The sequence below is a fragment of the Marmota marmota genome, unplaced genomic scaffold (assembly GCF_001458135.2).
Source record: "Marmota marmota marmota unplaced genomic scaffold, marMar, whole genome shotgun sequence".
NCBI lineage: Eukaryota > Metazoa > Chordata > Mammalia > Rodentia > Sciuridae > Marmota > Marmota marmota.
Window position 1 is genome coordinate 373280 of NW_025999992.1, and position 26401 is coordinate 399680.

Consider the following 26401-nt stretch of genomic DNA (forward strand, 5'->3'; position numbering starts at 1 on the left):
ATTTTTAAAGCAAATAAATGATAATGGCCAGTGCATTTGAAGACAGAAATGGGAAAACCCACACTCACCAATGTTCTTCTCATGACCATTCATGCTTACTCTGGATAACCTGGAAATGGCTCAACCCCCAAATCTCAGGGATGTTTTGTCATACTGACGCTCTTCAGTACTGATACCACAATGGAAGGATGAGATCTACCAGGCAAGGCCCAAGGCAGCACTGACTGCAGAACCTAGGTAGGATCATCTCTGGTGGACACTGTTGATGTCCTCGCTGGATACAATGCAGCACGTGCGTGTCCTCCCTTGTGTTACCTTGCTATACCCCGGTTAGGTTACAACTTCCCAAGGGCAGAAGAGACCCTCCACAGGACCCTATTCTCAGTCTGATCCTAAAATAAACCTGCCTCCAAAGTGCCTTAGAGGTGTGATTTTTTTTTTCCCTCCACTGATAACAAGAGACAACCAGCAAGAAGCTAAGAGGCTGGGTCCTGGGTGGCAGGAGCTTGGCTGAGCCCTGAGGTGGTAGAACCTGACCATCACTGGAGAGGGACTGTTCCTGAAGACCTAGTGCAGCTTGAGGCTTAACATCTCTCCCTTCCAGGGCCCACTTAGAGCTCCCATCCTCTGCTCCACCAAAAGTTGAGAAAACTTTAGTCACATTATTTCAAAAGCCAAAGATAGCCAGGAATAACAATAATCAGCTTCCAGCCGGGCCTGGCCACAGGCCTGTGGGTTGGAGGGAACCCTCTGAAACACACAAGCCAAGGCCAGTGTCACCTGAAGGCAAAGCAGGGTGAGGAATCGGGACCCTTTCTGGTCGACTCAGTGGGCCTGTCACGGTGGGCCTAAAGCAGCTGTCACTGCCAAGTGAGCAAGGACCAGCCTTCTTATCAGTCATCACCTGTTAAATTTCCCCAAATGAGTTCAAAATCATGTTTATCTGTCATTAAAAAAAACGTTGGTCCCTTTTTGCAGTGGTTACCCAGCAAATGGATCGGCAGAGTACTGGACCTGGCAGCTCACAACGCAGCTTGGCTTTCCCTTAAACACACAGGGAAAGTCCTGACTCAAACAGCAGACCATCTCATTGCTGGACAACTTCAACCTTCAGAAACTACCTGCCACCGATTGCAGGGGACCTTGACCCCCTGTACCTTCGCCCACAGGCTCCCAGGGGATCATCTCCAACAGGGCACAGCCCTGCTCTCCTCCTCCTGAGAGAGCCTCTCCACTCACTTGAGGGCCTTTGTCTACAGGACGGAGTCCTCTCTATCCCTGAGCTTCTCCTGGTGACTTAATGCTAAGACTCCTGGCCACTGGAGTCCCTTCCTCTGACCCATCTCTGGGGTATCAAACCTGAACCTGAGCCTGACCGTGTGGGATTCCATGGAGCAATGACACGCACTGGTGCAGGCTGAGGTGATGTTGTGGCCTCTCCATTTACCTCTGCCCCATCCCCTTCCTGGTCAGCAGTCCAGCTTCCCTCCCTCAGCAGGAAGCAGACCGGACCTAATTTGCAACATTAACATGTCTGAGGGCTGCTGGAGTCTCAGTCAGCACCCCAGCTCAGATCCCAGGCTAGGAAACAGCAGGGAAAACCACAGCAAAACTACAGACCCCCAGACACCAGGGGCAGGAGGTCGTGGGCAGAGGGACACAATGGAATACTTGGCCTGTTTGCCAAAGAGAGACTCAGGAAGATTTTAAAACGGCAGGTGTACAGGGGAATTGAAAAACATGCACACGGGCCAGGCAAGGCACATCACAAAAATCAGGAGTAGAAGGACCTAATCCTCCCCAGGGACTGATTTCAAAGCCCAGCCAAGCAGTGGAGGCTTCCCCAGCACAGAGCCACTCCAGAAATACAGGGGAAGGTAGCTATTTTTTTTTTCCAAATACCTAAAATGTTCCTCACAAAAGCACACACCATAACAACAACAAAAAAAAAAAACATAAAAATAAAAAGAACCCTCAAAACAAAAACAAAAACAAAACAAAACACAGGAAAACATGAACCTAAGGGGGAAAAAAAAAGTGGTGGACACTGTCGCTGAAGAAGCACAGGCGTTGGATGTACCAGACAAAGACTTGAGGAGTCTTTTATGCTGAAAGAACTAACCTTTTTATATAGGAGCTCAGAGCTATAATCTTTCCTCTTAAAACTGCCTTCACTATCTCCCAGACATTTTGGCATATATATTTGTATTTCCATTCTCACTTGATTCTAAACATTTTAAAGTTTCTCCTCTCATTTCTTTGACGAGCCGCTTGTGATTCAAAAGTGTAATGGTCATTCTCCATGTGTTTACATCATTCCTCTGGTTTTTCTTGCTGTCGATTTCTAATTTCATTCCATTATGATATGATAAGATTCCAAGAAATTATTTCAAATTACCTAAATTTGTTAAGACCTGCTTTGTGGCCTAATATATAATCTATTTTGGAGAAAGTTCAATGAGCAGCTGTAAAGAAAGTGCATTCAGATGTTGTTGGGTGAAATGATCTGTAGATACTCATTAAGTTCAATTAACTTATAGTATGTTTTAACTTTGTGGTACCTTTGCTGGTTTTATGTCTGGATGACTTATCTGTTAGTGAGAAAGGCATTGAAATCACTCAGTATTACAGTACTGGGGCCTGTCTGCATCTTTATGTGGAGTAGTATCTGCTTAATACAACTCATTGCACCAATCTTTCAGGCATAAACATTTACTATAATTATATATTCTCTTGGGATTGTCCCCTTTACCAATGTGTACTGAAATTGTTTGTCTCTTCTAATTTTGGCTTACAATTTGTTTGGCAGATATGAGAACAGCTACTCCTGCTTGCTTGTGGGTTCCATTTGCATGAAGTATCATTTTTCCACCCATTTATTTGCAACCTGTGAATTTCTTTACCTGTGAGACGTGTTTCTTGCAGGTAATATATAGTTGGGTCTTATTTTTAAATCCAACCTGTCAGTCTATGTCTTTTAATTGAAGAATTAAGATTTATTCCTTCCCAAGCTCTTGGTTGCTCTTCTCTTCTTCTCTGTGTGGGATTCCTTTAAGTATTTTCTGCAATGCTGGCTTAGTAGTCATGAATTCCTTTAAATTGGCTTATTGTGGAAGGTTTTAACTTCTTCTTTGATTGTGAAGGATGGTTTTTCCAGATAGAACAACCTTGGTTGTCACTATTTTCTTTCAGGGCTTGACAGATCAAGTCCTCCTTCTGGGTTTCTTGTAATCAATCTACTGTTATTCTAATTAGTTTTCCTTTGAATATGACCAGCATTTCTCTATTACAACTTTTAATTTTTTATTAGGGGTTTTTGGCATTTTAATTATAATGTGTCACAGAGAGGTTCTTCTCAGGTCTTGTCTACTTGGGATTGTAAATGTATCCAGTAACTGGATGTCCATCTTATTCCCAGGGCTTGGATATTTTCCTCTATTATTTCACTGAATAGCCTATCAATGTCGTTAGCCTGTATCTCTGCTCCGTCCCCAATACCTATGAACCTTAAGTTTGATCTCTCGTAGTTGTCCCAGAGTTTTTCTATATTCTGATCATAGTTTCTCATTTTTTCTTTAATACCGTCTGAATGTTCAAAGGTATCCACCTCACTTCAAGCTCTGAAACTTTGTCTTCTACTTGATCTAATCTATTGGAGAGGCATTCAACTGAGTTTCATATTTGATTTATTGTGTCTTTTGCTTCCAAGATTTATGTTTGGTTCTTTTTCACCATTTCTATCTCTTTATGGAAATGTTCTTTTATATCTTGCGTTTCCTTCCTTCGTTCATTCCTTAGCTCTCCTTTTAATTTGTTGATCATTTTAATAACCAACTTTTGTAATTCCTTGTCTGGCATTTCATCCATTTCAAAATCTGTGGGTTCAGTTATTGGGGGATTAAAAACTTTTGAAGACATCTTATTGGTTTATTTCCTCACATTTTCTGATATCCTATATTGTTTGTCCATCTGTTACGATGGATTCCTCTTCTTCTATTCTGGGAGGGTCTTTTAATGAGCACTTATCTCTTACTGTAAGCCCTGGTCTGGGGTTATGTCTTATTGTCAGCATAATTGAGGTGCTTAAGTTCAATCATCAGCTCCACTTTGAGAGAAGACAGTAACACCAGGGATAGTGGTAATTTCAGAACAAATCATAATATAGACATTTAAAAATGTATTGCTAATAATTTATACCATTCTTCTAAATAATGAAAAAAGTGGGTGAGAAATAATATATAGTAGGTTGAAAAGTTAAACATCAATGACAATAACTTAATACTAACATATATGAGAAGAAGAAAGAGAAGAGAAAGGAAAAAAATGTGTGAGGGAAGGGAGACAGAAGGAAAAATGAGGAGAGAAAGAAAGAACAAAAGAGGAAAGGAATGAGAAAAAATTTTTTAAAAAACCAATTAATTGGAAGAATTCATAAAATTATATGTAATCATGAGAAAACTTTTAATGAGGAAAGATATAACCAACAAAATACTTTACAGAAAAGAAATATTGCCACCTAAATCATAGAAAGATTCTGTTTTCTCCTTGCTGTGATATTTAAAATACAGACACTTCTCTCTTGGACTCTCACAGCCACACAAGCAGGTGTGAGCTTGCTTTCATAGTTTACAGTGCGTGGAGAGCAGTGGCACGTGGTAGGGGCACGGGGTGGCTCAGCACTAGGTGCAGCGCAGCAGCTGGTGGCTGAGACCAAGGCAGGAGGACCGCTTGACCCCAGGAGCTTGAGGCCAGTGTGGGCAACACAGTGAGACCGTTATCTCTTAAGCTGAAGGAGGGGAAGGGGAGAAGTAGGAGAGGGAGCAGAAGAGGACATAGAGACAGATGAAGAAGAAAAAGAAAGAGAAGGATCTCAAATTAACACCCTAATTGTGTATCCCAAGGAGCTAGAGAAAGAACAAATGAAACTCAAGACTAGAAGAAGAAAGAAAAGAACAAAAATTGGAATAGAACAAAAGTAAAACAGAGTCTAGAAAAATGAGAGAAAAAATAATTTTTTAAAAGATCTGAAAAGTTGTTAAGCATTTAGCTAGACTAAGAAAATCAGAATTGAATGTGGAGACATTACTACTCATTTTATATGAATCAAAAGTACCAGGAACAATTTTATGCCAACAAATTTTCCACCTCGATGAAAAGGACGAATTCCTAGAGACACACAACCTACTAAGGCTGAATCATGAAGAAACAGAAAATCTGAGTAGACCTATAAGTAGGAAGGAGGCCGAATCAGCAAGCAAAACCTCTCACGAAAGGAAAACCAAGGACCAAGTGTTTTCATTGGTGAATCTCACCAAGCCTTTTTAAAAAGATCAACACCAATTCTTCTCAAACTATTTAAAAAAATGGTGTCATCTGTTGAGGGCCACAGTGGAGTCGGGATGACGCATGGCATTTTTGCCAGAAGTAGTGGTTGAGAGGTGACGCCAGCAAGCCATTAAGATGATGACTTTTGAGTTCTCGCAGAGTTCCCGTTGAGTTCCGGTTGAGCTCTCGTGAGGATTCCTGAAGAGTTCTCACTGGTTGGGGAAGTGCCGGAGACCGGATGTCCGGTTGGTGGTTGCAGGAGGAGCCGCGTGGGTGGCGTTCGGGAGAGTTCCCGGGAAGCATGTGTGGAGTGTGCTGTGGAGTTCAGAAATAAAGTTTGTTCCTGCTTCAGTGGCTCGTGATTTGTGCCCAGCCAGACTGCGGCAATCATCTGATGCCAAAGTCAAAAGAATACATTATAAGAAAACTATAAATTAAAACAAATGACCTTATGAATAGTTGATACAAAACCTCCATCAAAATACAGTCACGTGCCATTTATGATGGGGATGTGTTCTCAGAATGCACTGTTAGGTAATTTTGGTGCAAACCATAGAATGTTCTTTCACAAACTAAGATAGTACGATGTCATAAGCAATAGAATCTTATGCCAACACCATCGTATTTGCAGCCCATCCCTGACCAAAACATCGTTAAGTAGAACTTGACTATAATAGTGCATCAAATTCAGCAGCATGTTAAAAGGATTATACAACATGAACAAGGGGGATTCATTCCTGGAATTAAAGGAGGTTCAACACATAGAATCAATAAATATATCCTATTAACAGAACAAATGTGGGGAAAAAAAAACCACGATTGTCTCAATTGATGCAGGAAAATTACCTGGCAAAATTCAACACCCATTCAACAAACCAGAAACAGAAGGAAATTGCCTCAATGTTCTAAAGATTATCTATAAAAACCCTACAAGTAACATCACACTCAAAGGTGAAGGACTGAGAACTACTTCTCTAAGATGAAGAGCAGAACAAGAAAGCCCATTTTTGCCACTTCTACTCAACATAATACTGGAAATCCTACAGAGGGCAATCAGGCAAGAAAGACAGATAAAAAGAATACAAATAGAAAAGGAAGAGGTAAAACTATTTCTGTTCACAGCTGACATAATCTTAAATGTAGAAAATCATAAACATTTTACACACAGAGATGCGTGCACACCAAAACTATTAGAACTAATAAGTTCACCAAAGTTGCAAGAAACAAAATCAACATATAAACATCCATGTACTGGTATGAACTAACAATGAGCAACCCAGAAAGAAATTCAGAGAACAATTCCATTTATGATAGCATAAGAAAGAATAAAATAGTTACAGATAAACTTAATTAAGGAGTGTGCAGAAGAATCATGCATGGTAGAATCTTAATCAGCTACGAAAGTGAAACCTTATTATTCACAACAACATGAATGGAACTGAGGATCTTTATGTGAACTGAAGTCAGCCAGACACAGGACAGTACATACTACATGATCTCACTCACACATGAGCTGTGGTTACCAGAGGCTGGACAGACAAATGCACAGGGAAGAATGGTGAAAAGTCAATCATTGGTACTAGGCCGGAGCTCTTCAGAGCCATTACACAGTAAGTAGGGTAACTACAGATAAGATAACGTACCATAGGTTTCAAAAGTCTAGAAGAAAAGATTTTAAATGTTTTTACCATAAAAACTAATAAGTGTTGGACTTAAGCATTACACAAAGGTTTAATGATTTGACCATTACATAATGTATACACCTATTGAAACATCACATGGTGATTCAAATATAGTTAATATTGTGCCTTACATCAAATGTTAAAAAGACTGGTATACTGGAAACCAAAAACATTGCTTCAATGCTTTAAAAATTAATAATCTGTTTCAATAAATGGAAAGACATTCTATTGACTCAAGGACTGGAATACTGAAGATGGCTAAGATGTCAATACAATACAACATGACCTACAAATTCAATATATTCCCTATCAAAACTCTGATAAATCCATTTTCAAATTCATATGGAACATCAAGAGATCCTTAAACAAAACAAAACAAAAAACTTGAGAGGAAGAACAAAGTTGGAAGACTCAATTTTCCAATATCAAAACTTGCTTCAAGTCTACAATAATCAAAGCAGCACGATACTAATAAGGACAGACAGACACACAATGGAGTAGAACAGGGACCTGGAAATGAAACCCTGCACATATGGTCCGATGGTTTTTTACAAGGGTACCAAGACCCTTCAATGGGTGAAAAACAGTCTATTCAACATATAAGTTGAGAAAACTGGACACCCACATGCAAAACAATCAAGCTGGACGCTTGCATCTTATACAAAAATAACTCAAAATGGATTAAAATCTAAACATAAGGGCTACAACTATAAAAACTCTAAGAAGAAAAGCTTCTCAACAATGACACGGCAATGAATTCTTGGATATGACACCAAAAACAGAGACCACCAAAAAAAAAAAAAAAAAGGAAATTTGTGCTTCATCAAAATTAAGAACTTTTGAATATACAAAGACATTATCAAAAAAGTGAAAAGCTACTCCCAGGCACAGTGGCACATGCCCGTGATCCCAGCTACTTAGGAGGCTAAAGCAGGAGGATCACAAGTTCAAGGCTAGCCTCAGCAACTTTAGCAAGACCCTGCTAAAAAAAATTGGGGTGAAGCTCAGTGGCAAAGACCTCTGGGTTCAGTAGGAAATGGGGGCTTGCTCAGTGGTAAAGCACCTCTGGGTTCAATTCCCTGCACAACCCCCACCAAAAACAAAAGTACTAGGAAGTATGACTGAGTGATTTTTATTTTCTTTTTAAAACTGTTTTCAAAATGTTCTTCATGATCTTTTATTACCATTTCAATATAAAGATCATTTTATCTATAAAAAGAGGACATTACCATTGCCCCTGTCAGACTGTTCCTATTTTGGTTTCATTCATGTATTTACACTAAGTTTTTACTTTTACCTCTGAAAAGAACACAAAGCTTAATACACATACAGAAGGAAAAAAAGACCTAAGAGATAATGTGTTCACCACACAACACATTACTTTTTGCAAAGCCAATCTTTTTAATAAGTGAATACCCTTCTCAAGCCACAAGAAAAGGCAGTCCCTAAATTGTGGGAAGTAAAATTACCAACACTTTGCCCTTTCCTACCCAAATAGTCTACCACTTTGCTCAAATTGCACATCACAGATATCACAAATGAAGCAAAAAGAGAAATGTAAACTGTTTCATGAATTTCAGCAAAGAAGTAACCTCCTCCCTCCTCTACCCCAAGAGGGCAAACCTAAAACAAAAGACGCCCCCGACTCACGGCTGTCCTCTTGGAAGGAAAGCATCACGCTAAAACACCGACATCTCCCTCCTCCCCGCCTGTCCCCCAGTTGAAACCAACACAGACGCACAAACCAGGCTCCCAGGTGCTCCCTCCAGCAACACCAAGTGTGAGCGACTGAGCCTTGTTTTTTACGTTCAGAGGAACATCCACCAACAATTCTTGGAAACTGCACTGTGTTCTTCACAGAAATGCAAAGATGAAGAACATGGCCCAGTTCAATTCTATTTTCACCAGAACCTTATCTCCACAGAGTAAACATATGCGTGACAGTAACCTTTACACTCTCAGAAACATTCACAAACAAATCCACCAACGCGGCGCTGAGGAAGGGCACAGCTCGGCTCAGGGCTGGGATCCGCTGTCACAGTCCAGAGCGGCAGGTGCTGTTTTTAGATCTGTTTCTGGAAGTGCAACTGCTATCAATGTGTGAAACCAGAGCGGAGGGGGGGAAGAGATCCGGTTTTCCCCACTCTCCTCTCACCTCCCTAGGATGTCTGTCGCGAGGACCTCTTAAATAAAACAAAGGGAGGACACACGTCAGCAGGTGCCAGTCTAAAAACGAAAACCCAAGGAGGGGGGCAGAAAGGAAAGATGGCAGAGAACGCGAAATGCCAGTCACAGTCACAGAAGTTGCAGGAAGGATGAGAGATGAGAATAGAGAGTCTCGTCCCACCTACAGATCCCTTTTCTGGTCACAGAAGGAATAAAGTGTGGAGGAGGAAGAGAGGGGCAGAGAGAAGGAAGGAGACCGAGCAGAGACAAGGCTTGGGAGGATGATGAAGTCCTCAAATGCCCAACAAGACTGGGGTTGCTTTGGTTATATAACGGATCTACTGTGCCCAGTACTGAAAAAAGACCATGGTACAGTGATGGAGCTTTGCACTCAGTTTTGAAGTTCCGCTCTGCCTTTCGGTGGATGGCAGGATCACAAAACCGGATCTTTGTGAAACTACTTTGCTTATCTGTAAAGATGGACCAACGGCTTTTTCCTTCTCCTCCATATAAGAAAAAAAAAAAAGCAAACTGACGACGAAAAGGTCTCATTGAATTTTCAAACTTGATTTTCCATGAAACTGGAAGATGGATATAATTGAGAGAATTCCAACTACCTGGATGGACGGCCAGAGGTAGCTGTGCTCAGGCAGAAGCTGCACGGAGGGGCAGAGAAGAGAGGCACCGAGGAGGGAAGGGGCTCGCGTGCTGAAGGACACCAGTGGCATCTGAGTCTGCCACAACCGCTGTGAGCCCTGGTCTGAGCAGAGCCAGGGGCGGAGGTCCTGCAGGACCTGCACATTCAGAGAATCCAAAGAGGTGAAACGATACCCCAAAAATCCTCCCCGATGAGCCATGTTTGTGGGAAACAGCACATCTCTGATGGAGCACAGAGAGAGGCTCTGGGTTGTAAGGCCGGAAAGCTCCACACCACACCACCTCGAGGAGAGCTGGCCTTGGAAAATCCAACTCCTTCCAAGTGAGTAATAAGAAGGGAATGGGAAAAGCCATGAAAAGCTCTCCTATGGAAAAAAAGAAAGTGGGAGAACACCATAAAACATACCCATAGACAAAGAAGACTCCCTAAAACATTACTAGCAAGAAGATGAACCAGTAATTTGCCATTAAAATTTTTAAACTTGAAGAGGCAGTCACAAGGGAAGGATGGAAAAGAGGAGGGAAGGAAGGAGAAATAAAGCACAAATATAAGGAACACCAGAAGACACAGTGAGAAAAGGGGAAAAAGTACAACAGGAGCCAGAAGAAATCAGAAAAAAAAAAAACTATTTTGAGGGGGAAAAAATATTACAGAAAAGAAGATAAGTTTGAAATGAGCACAAGTTAGAAGAGATATTGCAGGAAACCAAAGCAGAGGTGGTGATGTGGATTAGGAGGGGGGAAAAGAACTAAAGGATTAGAAAGGATCAGGAAGAAAAATGATAGATTTTGAAGAAGAGCAATGAGACTCAAAAAAAAATGGATTTTTTTTTTTATTTGGAATCCCTAAAAAGTAAAAACAAACAATGGAATGAAACAAATATAGGGAGACATTATTCAAGAAAAAACTCCATAATAAAAAAAAGCCCTAAATCTATCAATAGGGCACACTGGGGCCCTGTATTAAGACATTACCTCAGTGACAAAGAGAACTGACCCAAACAGTCCACAACCAGAACTATCCTGGTAAAACCGGACTCATAAAAGTCTGACTTTAAAAATAAGGAACAGCTAGCTCCTTGGACACCTTGACAAATGGAAAAACGAAATCCAGTCCTCTGATAGAGGGAACTACAGTAAGCAGAACCCGTACTTCTTCACAGTAACACGGCACACCATGAATCACTGGAGCACGTCCTCAAAATACTTAAAATACTAAACAAATAAAGCATAAGTCGAAGATTTCATATCCCATAGGCACTCTTTCATGTACAAAAGCCACAGACTAACACAGGACTATTGTCAGAGACTCTGGTCTCAATGACTTCAAGAGACAGTCAGGGAGATGAAGGCAAAAGAACTGGAAATTGAATTCATGTAACTGTAAAACTAAGATGAAAGCCAATGAAATGATCAAAGTAATAAACCAAGTCTAAGTGTAATAGTGCACATCAATATAGAAACTAAACAACCAGCAAAAATCAGGGCAATGAGGGACAGGGACCAAAGATGGGGAGACAGAGTAACGCTCCTGACACCTCTTCCCTAGAGGTTGCGAACCCACACGCAGCATTCAGTCTTGGGGGCAGTGCAGTGGTGGAACGTGTGCTTAACAAGTGTGAGGCCCTGGGTTCAATCCCCAGCACCACCATCATCCTCATCATTATTCAAAGATAAATGGGAAACGTAGCCTATATAGAGACATATCTGAGAGTGTGAAGGAAATGCCGCAAGCTACCGCAAGCTGCTCCCCCTCATGCAGGGCAGGAGAGGGAAAAGGAAGAGACGTGTGCCAGCCATCACCAATTGCACCAGCAGCTTCCACCAACAAACTGGAAAAGTCAAGGTAATTCATAAAGTTATTATCAGAAAGTTTGCTAGAAAAAATATATTCACAAACATCACAAACCAAACACAAACTAAAAATAGGTCCCATACTAAGAGTTTGAGGGAGAGAGGAATAGGAAAGACAGTGCAATGAATCTGTCATAATTTCCCCACACAGTAAATCCCACCATCACATACGTCCCTAAGAATGGGACTCTAACTAGAATAAGATGTATTCCATGCTTGTATAAGTATATCAAAATGGATTCTGCTGTAATCTGTAACTAAAAAGAACAAATAAGTAAAATAATATCAGGTAGCATGGACAAAACCTGCATAAAACATTTAAGTGTAAGTAAATTATAAGATGCATAATGAAAAAGACTTAATAAAAACATAAAACGTGACAAAACAAGACTGTCATAGCAATAATGTAAATAAGTAAAATTCACCAATTTAAAAAATTTCAGATGAAGCCATGAAGCAAAATTCAACCCAGTCTAAGCAGACTAGAAATAGAGGGGAACATTCTCAACTCAGTAAAGAACATCTACAAAAAAAACTATAGTAAACATTATACTTAGTGATGAAAAACTAGAATATTTCCTGCTAAGATAAAAAAAAAATAGGCAAAAATGTCTCTCTCACCAATTATTTTCAACATACTGTAAATCCTAGCTAATGCAATAAGACAAGAAAAGGAAATAAAAGTGTACTGATTAGGAAGAAATAAAACTGACTTTGTTTGCAGATAACAAGATTGCAGAAAATCCAGAAGAATCAACAGAATGCTGGAACTAATATAGCAAGGTTGCAGGATACAAAATCCATACACAAAAGTCAGTCTTTCCTACCTACCAGCAATAAATAAGAGCAATGGGAAAATTTAAACACAACTCATTTATAGTAGCACCTCCCAAAACTGAAACACTCTGGTGTAAATGTAACAAAACATGTACAAACCTTTTCAAAGAAAAACACAAAATGCTGATTAAAGAAATCAAAGGGGGAGGGCTGGGGCTGGGGCTCAGGGGTAGAGCACACACCTAGCACATGCCAGGCCCTGGGTGCAATCCTCAGCATCACATAAAAATAAATAAAATGAAAGTATTGTGTGCAACTACAACTAAAAAATAAATATTAAAAAAAAAAAGAAAGAAAGACATAAAAGGGGAAGGTTGGGTGTGCAGCTCAGTGACAGAGCAGAGCACTCACCCAGCACATGCCAGGCCCTGGGTTAAATCCCCAGCACCGCAAAAAAAAAAAAAAAAATTCTTTGAACAAACAAGAATTCCAATCAAGACCCCAGCAAGTTACTTTGTGGATATCAACAAATTGATTCTAAAGTTTACACTTAGAGGAAAAATATCCAGAAGAGCCCACATAATTTTAAAGGAGAACAAAGTAAGAGGGTTGGCACACCGCCTAACTTCCAGACAGCGCCACGTTGACAAAAGAATACAAAAACAGAACAGCACCAGAGGCCAACTTCACCTACCGGGGACACGGGCAACACAACAGAGGAGACTAGACTTTCCAACAGGTGGAGCTGGAACAGCTGGATGCACATGCACATGATAAATAAATAAATCCAGACACGGGTGTTACGCCCTTTACAAAACTGAACTCCAAATGGCTCACAGGCCTGGATGTAAAACACAATAAAACTCCTAGAAAAACATCTAGATGACCCTCAGGCATGGCAACGGCTGTGTGGATTCAACACCAAAAACATAACCCGGGGGAAAATGGAGGAACTGTGATTGGGCAAAGGGGAGGGAGGGTGCGGAGGAGACACGAGGTCAGGAAAGATGGTGGAATGAGATGGACATCATTACCCTAGGTACATGTGTGACTGCACAGATGGTGTGACGTTACATCGTGTACAACCAGAGAAGTGAAAAGTTGTGCTGCAATTGTGCACAACGAATCAAAATGCATTCAGCTGTCATATAGACCTAATCAGAATAAAAAAATAAATTTTAAAAAATAACCCATGAAAGAAACAATTGATAAGCTGAACTTCATTAAAATTAAAGACTTAGGCAAAAGACAAAGCCAAGAGAATGAGAAGGCAGGCCCCGCCCACATCAAGAGACTGTGCTAAAACACTGTACCCAGAACACATGAAGAACCCTGAAAACTCGACAATAAGGAAACAAACCAATTGAAAAATAATCCAAAGTTCTTAAAAGATACCTCATCAAAGAAAATACACAGGTGGCAAATACGCAAACGAAAAGATGCACCACAGAGCATGTCATGGGGAAAATGCAAATTAAAATAACAAAGAGATACCACCAGGCACTTATTAGCACAGCCACAATCCAGAACATGACACTCTGGTGAGGAGCTCTCCTGCCTGCTGGGGGCATGTGAGATGAACATCCACTCTGGAAGGCGGTTGGACAGTGTCTTAAAAGGCCAACCACACACTCACCCTATGACCCAGCAGTCAGACCTCTTGGCATGTACCAAAAAAAACTGAAAAACTATGCCCCAAAAAAGCCCTGCACCTGGACACGTAGGGCGGCTTTATTCATATTTACCAAAACACTTGGGAGCAACCAAGATGCACTTTGGTAGATGGAACTGTCTTGTGTCTGGACAAGGGAATAGTATTCAGCATTAAAAAGAAATGAGCTTTCGAGCCGGACCTGGAGGAACTTTAAATGCATGTCACTAGTTCGAAGAAGCCAATCTGATAAGTCCCCATGCCTCAACGCCTCCAGACAGATGATATTCTGGAAAAGAGGAAGTTCTGAAGACAGTAAAATAGTCAGTTACTGGTGGAGGTTGAGGAGATGGAGAGATCAACAGGAGGGACAGAGGGGTTTAGGGCAGTGAAATGACTCTGTGTGACACTATACTGCTGAAGACGCGTCCTTACACACTTGTCCAGACCCATAGACTGCACAGCACCCAAAGTGAACCCCAAAGTAAACTGTGCACTTTGGGTCATGATTTCAGTGCAGGCTCGTCTATTTTAAACAGTGTCCCACTGTGGCGCAAAGGGCAGGGGAGGGGGACCTGGGCAGGGGGCACCTGGGGAAATCTCTGTAGCCTCCGGGGAATTTTGCTGAAAACTTAAAACTGTTCCAAAAAATAAAGTCTTTTTTTTTCTTTCAATTCAATCCATAAAGGACTATTTTGTTCCACTTCATACAAATACATTTAAATTCTGGATGAGATGAAAAGTTTCTAGGAAAATACAATTTACAGCACCAAAACATCCAATCAAAGCTACATGAACTGACGGAATTTCACAGGAAAAAAAAAAAAAAAGATCTTCAAAGAGTCACCCCTCAAGGAGCAAGGAGCACAGAGCCGGTTCCATGGAGGTCATCAACTATGGCCAGGAATTCCAAAGCCATTTTTATGCTTTCCCAGAAGAGTGGAAAACAAAAATACGTGATTCTTTAGAAGCAGCAATGTAACACTGGTGCTTAGGACACTCAGTACAGAATCCAATCGCAGCGCAGGCAAGCCCAGCATCAACCGAGAGAGCAGCGGGATTGGGGCGCTTTGATTAGGAAGCGTAAATACAGCTCAAGATCAGAAATTCGTTGTCATTAATTATCCTGACCAGGCTTCATAGAGAAGCACCAGATGAAAGGCCCAGAAAAGACACGGAGAGACCCTTGCTTCAACTCCACTGGAGGTACTAGCCCACGTAGCCAGATAACAGATTCAGAAAGGACTGGAGACTTCCTCTTAATGGAAAAGAGGGGTACAATAATGGCTATCTGCAAATAATATTATTGCACAACGTAAATAAGAGCCTAGTTACAGTAGCTCCTAAAAAAAAAAAAAAGATCAAGTTTCCAGGAATAAATGCTAATGCAATTTGTAAAGTTTTCTACAGAAAACTTTAAAACCAGACTGGACACCAAGGAACACTTAACCAGTGGGAAGATGTATCATGATCGGAGACAGGAAGATTCAACACCAGGAGGATGTCGAGTCTCTCCAACGTATACACTTTTCATGCTCAGAATAAAAATACATTTTTTAAAACTAGAGAAGCTTAATTTTAAAACTAAAATGGAAAAATTAACAAAAGAAGTAAAACAAAAAAAAATCATGGAGGAGAATGAAAAATCATATCAGATATAAGTGAATATAGAAAGCTTCAATAATTAATAAATTAGTTAAAAGAATAATAATTGAAAGAATAGGAAGAGAGGACAATGGAGTCCAACAGGGGGCCCAAATGCAAGTGAGGAGCTAGTGCAGGATAAGAGTGGCACTTCCAATCAGGGGTAAAAGATCAGGCAACAAGTGATGTCAGAACTGGGTAAGTCTCTGGGAAAACACAGCTAGATCAACAACACATCAGAGGATAAATTCCACCTGGATAAAGGATGAAACATTGTGTTTTGTTTTTATTTTTTTCTTAATATTTTTTTTAGTTGTCAATGGACATTTATTTATAAGTGGTGCTAAGTTTCCTAACCCAGTGCCTCACACATGCTAGGCAAGCACTCTACCACAAAGCTAAAACCCCAGTCCTGGTTTTTATTAATTTTTTTATTTATATATGACAGCAGAATGCATTATAATTCATATTACACATACAGAGCACAAATTTTTCATATCTCTGTTTGTATATAAAGTATGTTCACACCAATTCGTGTCTTCATACAAGTACTTTGGATAATGATGTCCATCACATTCCACCATCATTTCTAACTCCATGCCCCCTCCCTTCCCCTCCCACCTCTCTGCCCTATCTAGAGTTTATCTATTCCTCCCATGCTCCTCCTTCCTACCCCACTATGAATCAGCCTCCTTATATCAGAGAAAACATTTGGCATTTATTTTTTGAGGATTGGCTAACTTCACTTAGCGCTATCTCCTCCAACTCCATTCATTTACCTGCAAATACCATTATTTTATTCTCATTTATTTCTCAGTAATATTCCATTGTGTATAAATGCCACATATTTTTATCCATTCATCTACTGAAGGGCACCTAGGTTGGTTCTACAACTTAGCTATTGTGAATTGTGCTGCTATAAACACTGATGTGGCTGTGTCCCTGTAGCATGCTGTTTTTTAAGTCCTTTGGATATAGACTAAGGAGAGAGAGGGATAGCTGGGTCAAATGGTGGTTCCATTCCCAATTTTCCAAGGAATCTTCATACTGCTTTCCATATTGGCTGCACTAATTTGCAGTTCCACCAACAGTGTATGAGTGTAACTTTTTCCCCACACCCTCGCCAACACTTGTTGTTGTTAACATTGGTAATAGCTGCCAATCTGACTGGAGTGAGATTCCTCATAGAAATAGAAAAAGCAGTCATGAAATTCATCTGGAAAAATAAGAGACCCAGAATGGCTAAAGCAATCCTTAGCAGGAAGAATGAAGCAGGTGGCATCCCTAGACCAGATCTTAAACTATACTACAAAGCAACAGTAACAAAAACAGCATGGTATTGGCACCAATGGTACAGAATAGAGGACACAGAGACTAATCCACAAAATTACAGTTATCTTATATTAGACAAAGGTGCCAAAAACATGCATTGCAGAAAAGATAGAATGGTGCTGGGAAAACTGGAAATCCATATGTAACAAAATGAAATTAAATCCCTATCTCTCACCATGCACAAAACTCAACTCAAAGTGGATCAAGGACCTAGGAATTAAACCAGAGACCCTGCGTCTAATAGAAGAAAAAGTAATCCCTAGTTTCCATCATGTGGAATTAGGCCCCAGCTTACTTAATAAGACTCCTATGGTGCAAGAATTAAAATCAAGAATCAATAAATTGGATGGATTCAAACTAAAAAGTTTCTTCTCAGCAAAAGAAACAATCTGTAAGGTGAATAGAGAGCCTACATCTTGGGAGCAAATCTTTACCCCTCACACATCAGATAGAGCACTAATCCCTAGGGTATATAGAGAACTCAAAAAGCTAAGCACCCAAAAAAGAAATAAATAAATAACCCAATCAATAAATGGGCCAAGTGTCTGAACAGACACTTCTCAGAAGGTGACATACAATCAATCAATATATGAAAAAATATTCATCATCTCTAGCAATTAGAGAAATGCAAATCAAAATGCCCTGGTTTTTATTTTTAAGTCCTAAAAGTAACAAGAGAACACTGAGGAGAATTCCTTTTTAACTTTGGAATAGCCTCCTAACTACAACTCTAAATCCAGAAATTGCAAAAGGAACGGTTGATAGATTTAACAGCATGATCCAAAAGATGATCCTACAGGAAAGTAGGAGAGGAGAATGAAGAGAAACAAAGAAATGAATGCAAACAACTCAGGTACAATACAGGAGAACATATTCAGTTTCACCAATAATAAAAGAAATGCAAATTAAAATGACTATAGGATATTTTCTTACCTAGTAAATTAGCAGAAATCTAGAAAAATGTAGACAATATACTCTGTTGGTGAAGTTGCAGAGAAACAGGACCCTGGTGTATGCTGACGAGTGTGTTCATTGGCCCCATCATCAGGAGGAGCACTGGCAATAACCACTCAGAATTGCAAATGCAAACCCCTTAACCCAGCAGCTTCACTTCTGGGAATTCATCCTACAAATGTATGATCATATGTGTAAAATAGGCACATATAATGATATTTATCCCTGGATCGTTCATACAAAGTGATGGGAAACAACCCAAATATCTATTTATTGACATTGAGTAAAATACCTGGTAGATCTGTTCAGTCCAGTCAAATCTATACAGCTTAAAAAACAAAAACAAAACAAACAAACAAAAAAAACACTAGCCCACTCCCTGAAAACTGACACTGAGAAATTCCCAAGACAAACTATGAAGGAAACAAAGCAAGATGTAAGATAATGTACCCAGAATCTACAGCCTGGGCATAAAAAGTAAATAACAATATATTTTCATATGTGATCATACATGCTTAAAACTTTGGAAAGTGTATATAAGAAAATAATAAAAGTGATTGAATATTGGAGAGTGGGAAAACTGTATAAATGAGGACCACGGATAGTAGGAAACTTTTCAATAAATCTTTTCATATGCTTTAAGCCACCTGCCCAAAAGGCATATTTTGGAAATTGAAGGTAAGCCAGGTTTAGTGGTGAAATCTGTGTTTGATCCCAGCGACTCAGGAGGCTGAAGCAGAAGGATTGCAAGCTTTAGGCCACCCTGGAAAAGTTACTGAGATCCTGCCTCGAAATGAAATATAAAGACCTGGGGTGACGCTCAGCAGTGGAGAGTTTGCCTAGCATGCACAAGGCCCCAGGCTTGATTCCCCAGCTGGGAAAAAATGAGCGATACATTTCACAGTTCTCGTGCAGCTCATATAAGACCATCCTAATTCATGCCTAATACCAAGTAGATGTTCAATAAATGTCCATTCCCCACTTCTAAATGAGTAAGGACAACACTAGAAAGCACAGTGATGTGCCATCCTCACACTGGAACCCAGAGAGCCCCAGAACACCTCCCTCTCTCCATGCTCTGTTCCTGGGGCCCCTGGACCCTCTCAAGAGACCTAGTGCCCCCCACCTGCAGTTTCTCATAATTCAATGGCCACTCCCTTCTTTTAAAAAAGTGAGCTCATGTCCCTCTGTCTTCAGGAACAAATGCAGGCACCTCCCTAAAATCCCCATGTCCTCTCTACCTCCGCCTTCCAAGTTCCTTGAATCTGATTCTGGTTTTGCAGACCTGCCCAGAGCAGGACTCTCAGCAAGTTTTCTCAACAGTCCTTGTCCAGTGTTCTCGGTTCCACAGGGTGATGCTGCTGCTTGGCCATGGCTTGAGGTTCCTTCCCTAATGTCGGTGGCACCCTGTCCTTCAGTGGCACAAGCACCTGTTACCAATGAGGGGCCAGCTGCTGCACCGCAGAGATGGGGCTCACACAGCCATGCTGAGAGTTGACAAGTCCAACCTCGCAGGAGGCTAAGGACAGGCTCCCATCACCATCACTGTTACTGTCACTGATGTTTGCTCAGAAGACCAGGGGCCAGCTACTCAGGAGTCCCGGAAATACAGCTGTGCATGGAATGACCAGCCCAAGAGATGGCAGTCATAGAAAGCAACAACCCAGGACAAGACGCTGCCTTCTAGACAGCCCACGAGGGGGATCCCTGATAAAGGAGAACCAGAGGTGAAGGAAGTGGTACGTTAATGGCAGTAATAATAAAACCTACCTTTCCCTTAGCACCTGTCTGCCGCATTCTCTGTAAGCACCTACTCTCATTCAACCACATATGGCCTTGTAAAACACATGGACGCTCTCTCCTTTTGCAGATGAGGAAACTGAGGTTAGTGCCAAAGAACACAGCAATTTCCAGATAAAGTTTTCTATGTTGTGAATTAATATTTTCTGACTTTTACTAAAAGAACAAGCACAGCCAGACTTTTTTTTAAAAAACTTTGAAATATAACGACACTGGTTTTCTACTGTTATCTTCACAATGATTTTAAGTTTTTGTGTTGACCCTTAATATTATTTTTAGAAGATCATTGCCATTATAATGAACCACATCTGACAGTTGTAAAATTGTATGGAAAAGAGGGGACACAAAGAAACTAATTCAGAGCTGTAAACCACCAGTTAAAATTTGGGGGAAATTAACAGGTTACAAAAGAGAACAATTAAATAGTCACGAAAACTCAAATAAACCATGATTTTAAGACATCATATGGCTATAAGCCTAGAAATAGGTTTTGAAAATGGCTACTGCTGCATCTGAAGTCACAGGTAATGACTCAGAAACCAAATGATGAAGAGGTTTCCATGGGCAGCAGCAAATCCTCAGGTGCAGGGTAGAAAACAAACCCTGTCCTCAGTGAACAGTCTGCTGGGCCAGATGAGAAAATGGGGCTCCATCTCTCAGGGCCTGAAGGATGCTCTGGATGACATTGAACTAGCCACTGCTCGCTCACCTTTTGAACAGGTAGGGAAGGCAGGGGACAAAAGTTCACTATGCGAAAGAAGTTGCAAAGCCACGTGTCTCAAGTCGTGTTCTCCACCCTGAGCCCTTGCCGGCTCACTCAGTCCGTGACCTCACCAGCTGCAATGTACCTCCCCCACTGATTTATAGAAACTAGGTCACTCGAGGACACAGGCAAGGCTGGGTGTGTCCAGGAACAGAGGAGCTCCTTCCTGGAGGTGCCCATCTGGGAGGGAGCCCGCCACATTCCTGGTAGGCTTCAATTCCTGAGTTGAACTTGAACTAGGTCTGCTTGATGTCCTGGGCACTCATACCATGTCGTTGGAAATCCTGAGGTCAAGGAAGAGCCTCCTCAAGCCCAGAGTCACCCTGCTTCTCCCCGTTGCTTAGCCTCCTCATGCCCCGTCACCTCCGGCAGCAGAACTCCTGGAGCTGGCTCTGAGCTCATCTGGAGACAAATGCAGACACTAAGCCGAGTGTGGAGCGCACGCCTGTCATCTCAGTGACTCAGGAGGCTGAGGCAGGAGGATCGTGAGTTCAAAGCCAGCCTCAGCATCTTAGCAAGGCCCTAAGTAACTTTGCAAGACCCATTTTCTTATCTCAAAACAAAAAATAAAAAAGGGGCTGGGCATGTGGCTCAGTGGTTAAAGTGGTTGAGTGTCCCCCTCAGTTCAATCCCCGATACCCACCGCCCCATGCAGATATTTGTCACCTCCACATAAAGGTATCCAACATGGAAGCTGCCCAGAAACAGGAGTATGCTGCTTTCTTAGGTGGTAAGTTCTCTGTTACTGGAAGAACCCAGCAAAGTCAGGGGCACCACCACCTGTCTGATGGACCTCACCCATCCCAGGGAACTGCCCCAAGCTGTCAGGAGCCCTGGTCCCGCAGCAGTTTTGAGGCTGAGGCAGGAGGGAAAGCAAGCTCCTCCCTAGAATGGAGAAGGGCTCTGCAGTCCTCCCACAAGGCTCCCCCTAGGCTAGAGGCAGCAGGAAAGCAGAAATAAAGAAGAGGTAAGAGACGGCGTGGGCGCGGGGCTTCCTAGACATCCCACCTAATTACACCAACAGAAGGCAGAGGTGACCGTCAGAGGGGCAGCCAAGGGGATGGGGATGATTCTTTTGCCATCAAAGTTCCGGCATCCCCTCTTGTAAACAGCAACATGCAGGACTGCAGTCGGATTTCTAGCGAGATTCGCAATAAATGTCACCGCATCCTAAAGCTGAAATCTCAGGACAGCATCAGGAGTAATTATGGTTTCTGTAAGTGCCACAGTTCCCAACTCAAAGTCAAGATGTTTGTGGTCTGCAAATCTGCCCTAGGGTTTCAACCCTTCTTCCATTTGAGAGTCTACATCAAGAACTCTTCTATTATAAGTAAAGTCATTATCAAAATTAGACACAGTGACCCTGAGCAATGTCTCAGGACCCAAGCATTAAACCCTGCAGGTCTCAGACCTAGAAGACAATCATATCTAAAATGCAAAATTTCAGTCACTTCAGTGCCCTCTGCATTTTTGCCACAACCACAGTCTATCTATATTATTTGCTCATCACTTTTTTTTCTGTCATTTAAATTATACAAAATAAGTTTAGTTAAAAGAATTTCTGTCAGGCATGGTGGCTACACCTGTAATCCCAGTGAGTCTGGAAGCTGAGGCAAGAGGATGGCAACTTGGGAGGCCAGCCTCAGCAACCTAGCAAGACCCTGCCTCAAAAGAAAAATAAAAAGGACTGAGGATGTGACAGTTATAGAGCACCCCTGGGTCCAATCTCAAGTACCATAAGAAAAAAAAAAAGGAGAATATCTGTCACTAAAATAGAAAACCAGTATCAGTGGTTATAAATTAAAGGTAAAGAAACAGAAAGGAGGAGGGAAAAGGGCAGGAGGAGAAGAAGAGGAAGGAGGAGGAGGAGGAAGAACATTTAGAGAGAAACAAATTGAATTTAACAAGTGCCTCAAATGACTAATGAAGCCGGCACACCTGTAATCCCAGCCACTGAGGAAGCTGAGGCCGAGGGATCACAGGTGGGAGGCTAGCCTGGGCGACTGAGCAAAGCTCTACTGCAAAATAATTGTTTAAAAGGGCCGGGAATGTAGCTCAGTGCTTGCCTGGCATGTGTGATGCCAGGGCTTCAATCCTCAATACAAGAAAACTCACAACAACAACAAAAAAGACTGATGAACGTGAACTTGGCTTCCCTGCAGGCAGAGAGTTCAAATCCCGCTTCCGTTGACTTGTAAAAACTGCCAAAGCCCAAGCAGCAGGTGGGACGTGTGAAGAAGGGACCCGCAATCCACCTCTGCACACCTGCTTCCTGTCAATAAACCAGGGTGGCAGGACCCCCCGTGGCTACTGCACAGAACTGCTGTGCGTGATGAGAACCAATCAATCCATGCTTTATAAACTGCAGACAACGGTGTTTTCGTTTGTACACACAACGAAAGCCGGTGTCACTGAGAGGAGGAGTAAATTAATCAATACCTATAAAGTGTTTAACCAGGATAAAGGGTTTATAAAGAGTAAGAACGGCAGCGGCATTGTTAAACAACGCCTTACCCAGCGAATGACCTCTCACTCTGAACAGCCTCCACGTTACAGATCGGTGAGCTCCGAGCTCTCCAAGACGCAACAGGTGTGAGTTCATAGTGCAAGTATTGATTGTTCCCTATTAATCCTTAGCCTTCCTCACTTTCAGCTTGAAAGGCCAAGTGGAACACGAGAGCCTCCCGCAGTTCCAAGCCAGAGTCGGTGAACTCCAGGCCAGGGCAGGCCGGTAATCAATAAAACTATTAATTTGCAAAGGAAGTGACTTGCCAGTGCTCTCCATCATTTGCATTCAGAATGAGCTCCACCTCTGCAGCAGGCGGGCAGCCCAGGCAGACACCCGAAGATGCCTCTTCCCTCCAGACGCTGACTTTGGAATCCCTGGAATATCTAATGCTGTACTAAAGCCACCAGGAAGCTGCCCACCATCATCCAGCATCATTTTAAACCCAGATGAAGAAAAAGGACAGGAAAGTGTAGAATACACGGGCAGCATTCAGCCAGGATTCATCGAGAATTAGCCAGGTCCAGTGGTGCACGCCTGTAAGCCCAGTGACTCAGGAGGCTGAGGCAGGAGGATGACAAGGTGGAGGCCAGCCTGGACAACTTAGCGAGACCCTGTCTCAAACAAAAAATGGAAAGGGCTGGGGTTGTGGCTCAGTGACAAAGTGCCCCTGGTTCAATCCCCAGTGCAAAAAATAAATCACCATGAACTAAAGCTCTAGGGAATGGTATCTGCAAAATGGGGGTGCCCCAGGTGAGCTGTGCCCATCTGAGGGACGGCTCCCACAGCACACAACATTCCTAGCACTGACGACCACGCTGAAGGAACAGCACCTCATTTAAATGGACACAGGAAAAGCGAGGAACGACACAGAAATGGGCCAAATCACTCAAAATAGCAAACACTCGGCTACACAGGAATACAGAAAATTCTACTCAAAATGACATTCAGAGAAGGATATTAAACGCCATGTGAAATTCAATTGGATATGGATCAAGATTAAAAGAAGGCACAGATTCCTCTGGTAGAAATAGCTAGTATCATATGATGAGAATTTTTTTGCCTCTTAAATAGCTTTTATTTGTATTATATAAGCAATAAGTGTTCATTGAAGAAAAAAAAATACCGATAGGATAAAAATCACCCATTATCCCATCGCTCCAACAACATTACTTATATTTTGGTGTATTCTTCCAAACGTCTTTCTGCATGAATGTGAGTCTGTACATTTTTAACTCAAGTGGGATCACAGGGTACAAGCTGTTCCGTAACTTTCTTAACTCAACTGCCTTTCTTGAACATTGTCCATATTCAATGAATACACTTCGACACATCGTGAGGACTAACGGTGGCACCACAGAAACACACAGGCACACCACCAATTATACAACACACTCCTCATTGTTGTGCAATTTGTTGAAAAGATGGAAGATAACCAATTACAACTGCTAATTTTTTTTTTTTTTTTGAGATGGAGTCTCCCTGTGTTTCCCAGGCTGGTCTGCAGCTTGGGCTCAAGTGGTCCTCCTGCCCCACCCTCCTGCGTAGGGAGGACTACAGGTTTGAGCCACCACACCCGACTTCAACTGTTAATTTTTTAAGTGACAGATGCCTCTTAGTATAAATGCTATTTGCAAATCCATCAAAATGAATCCAGACAAATGCAAAACAGTCGTTCTTTTTTAAAAAAAAAGAAAACCATCCAAGTAGCTGAGCAGCCAAGCAGCTTTCATCCAAGTTTCTGGGGAGGTGTGCACTGTGCCTAGGGGTGGAGGAAGTTGTGAGCCCACTTATGAAACTCTGTGAGCATTTTGGGGGCGTGAAGGGGCAGCCCCATCCCTTCGCGGCTGCCTTCCCAGGAATGGCTCCGTGGCCCCTGTGAAGAGTCTGTCTGCAGTGATGCTCTCTGCCTTGAGCCTACTGCACCTGATGCTGGCGGAGCACTACCCCGGCCTCCTCGAGCCTGGCAGGTCTGTGTGTGTCTCTCTCCCATTCCTTCACTTCCAGCCCTCTGTGTCTGTATTTCTTCCTCTAAGGAATGAGTTCACAGGAGCTTTTGAGGGACACCCTCATATCCAAACCACAACAACCCTACGAAGCCTGTTCTAACTGTCCAGTTTGCCGATCCTTGTCCATTAAGTGGAACAGGCTGGTTGTGTTTTATGGACGTCATGTTGCAGTGGAAACCGGCCATGTTGCTATTTTCTTTCTATTCAATCCACCTGTTTTGTTCCCTCTCCTTTCTTACTTTCTTGTGGATTCGTCAAGTACTTCTTGTCATTTCAATCTCCCCTCCATTGCCACATGAATTACACATTACTATTACTTAGGGATGACTCTGGAGATGACAGTGTGAATTCCAACAAATTATTGCTTTGACAACTTCTCTAACAATAGAAGGACCTGCACCTGGGCCTCCCTGCAATGCCCTTCTTACGACGATGTTGTGATTCTGTCCAGGTAGAACCCTACAAGATGTTCTGATTGTCATGCTGCCAACATCCCCTTAGGATTATCCACATCTCTACTGTCTTGCTACCTTCACTCCTTCCTACATTTCCATGCTCCCATCTAGGACCATTTTTTCCTACTGTCTAAAGAATAGTAAATTATTTCTTTTAACCTACATCTTTTGGTGACAAGTTCTCTCTGCTTTTCTCTGTCTGAAAATGGCCTTCCGTCACCTTCATTTTTCAACATCTTTCAACTGGGAATAGATTGGAAAGAATTCTAGATAGACAGTCACTATCTTCTGTTGTTTTAAAATTGTCATTTCATCGTCTTCCGATTTCTATTATTTTGTTAAAAAATCAGCTGTCGGCCAGGGAGTTGCTGCTTGACTACCGTTTCTCCTCCGGCTGCTTTTTAACATTTTCTCTTTCTGCTCTGGCTTTACAGTGTGGTGGCAGGTGTGGTTTTACTTGCATTTGTCATGTTTCTTGAGTTTGTAAAGTCTGAAACTATCTCTGAATTAATGTCTTAATTTGGACCATTCTTCGCTAATGCCCCTTCAAAACATGCTTCTGCCCAGGCTCTCTGAGTTCCACCGTTGTTACTTACAGCCTCCTTTTCCATTCTTTTTCTCTGTGTGCCTCACTCTGATGTTTCCTATCGACCTACCTTGAAGAGTTCAATAATCATCTATTTTCCAATCTACTATCAAAATCACCTACTTCACATTCTTCATTTCTTTTATTTTTTATTCTCAGAACTCCCACAGAAATCCTTTTTTTTTAATCCATTCCATTTTACTTGTTCAAGTTTCCCATTCTTCATCGACTTTCTTGAAT

At 41.9% G+C, this 26401-nt stretch overlaps 1 protein-coding gene across 4 annotated transcripts in view; it reads right to left on the reverse strand.

Moving 5' to 3' along the window:
* Ldlrad4 (low density lipoprotein receptor class A domain containing 4) overlaps window positions 1–26401 on the reverse strand; it is a 369231-nt gene that overhangs the window by 256203 nt on the left and 86627 nt on the right. The window contains exon 1 of one of the 4 annotated variants that reach the window (XM_048806714.1): window positions 8753–8881. The exons of the other annotated variants lie outside the window; for them this stretch is intronic. The gene's annotated coding sequence lies outside the window, so the exon portion shown is untranslated. Of the gene's footprint in view, window positions 1–8752; window positions 8882–26401 lie in introns of those variants that run through there. 4 annotated transcript variants of the gene reach the window in all.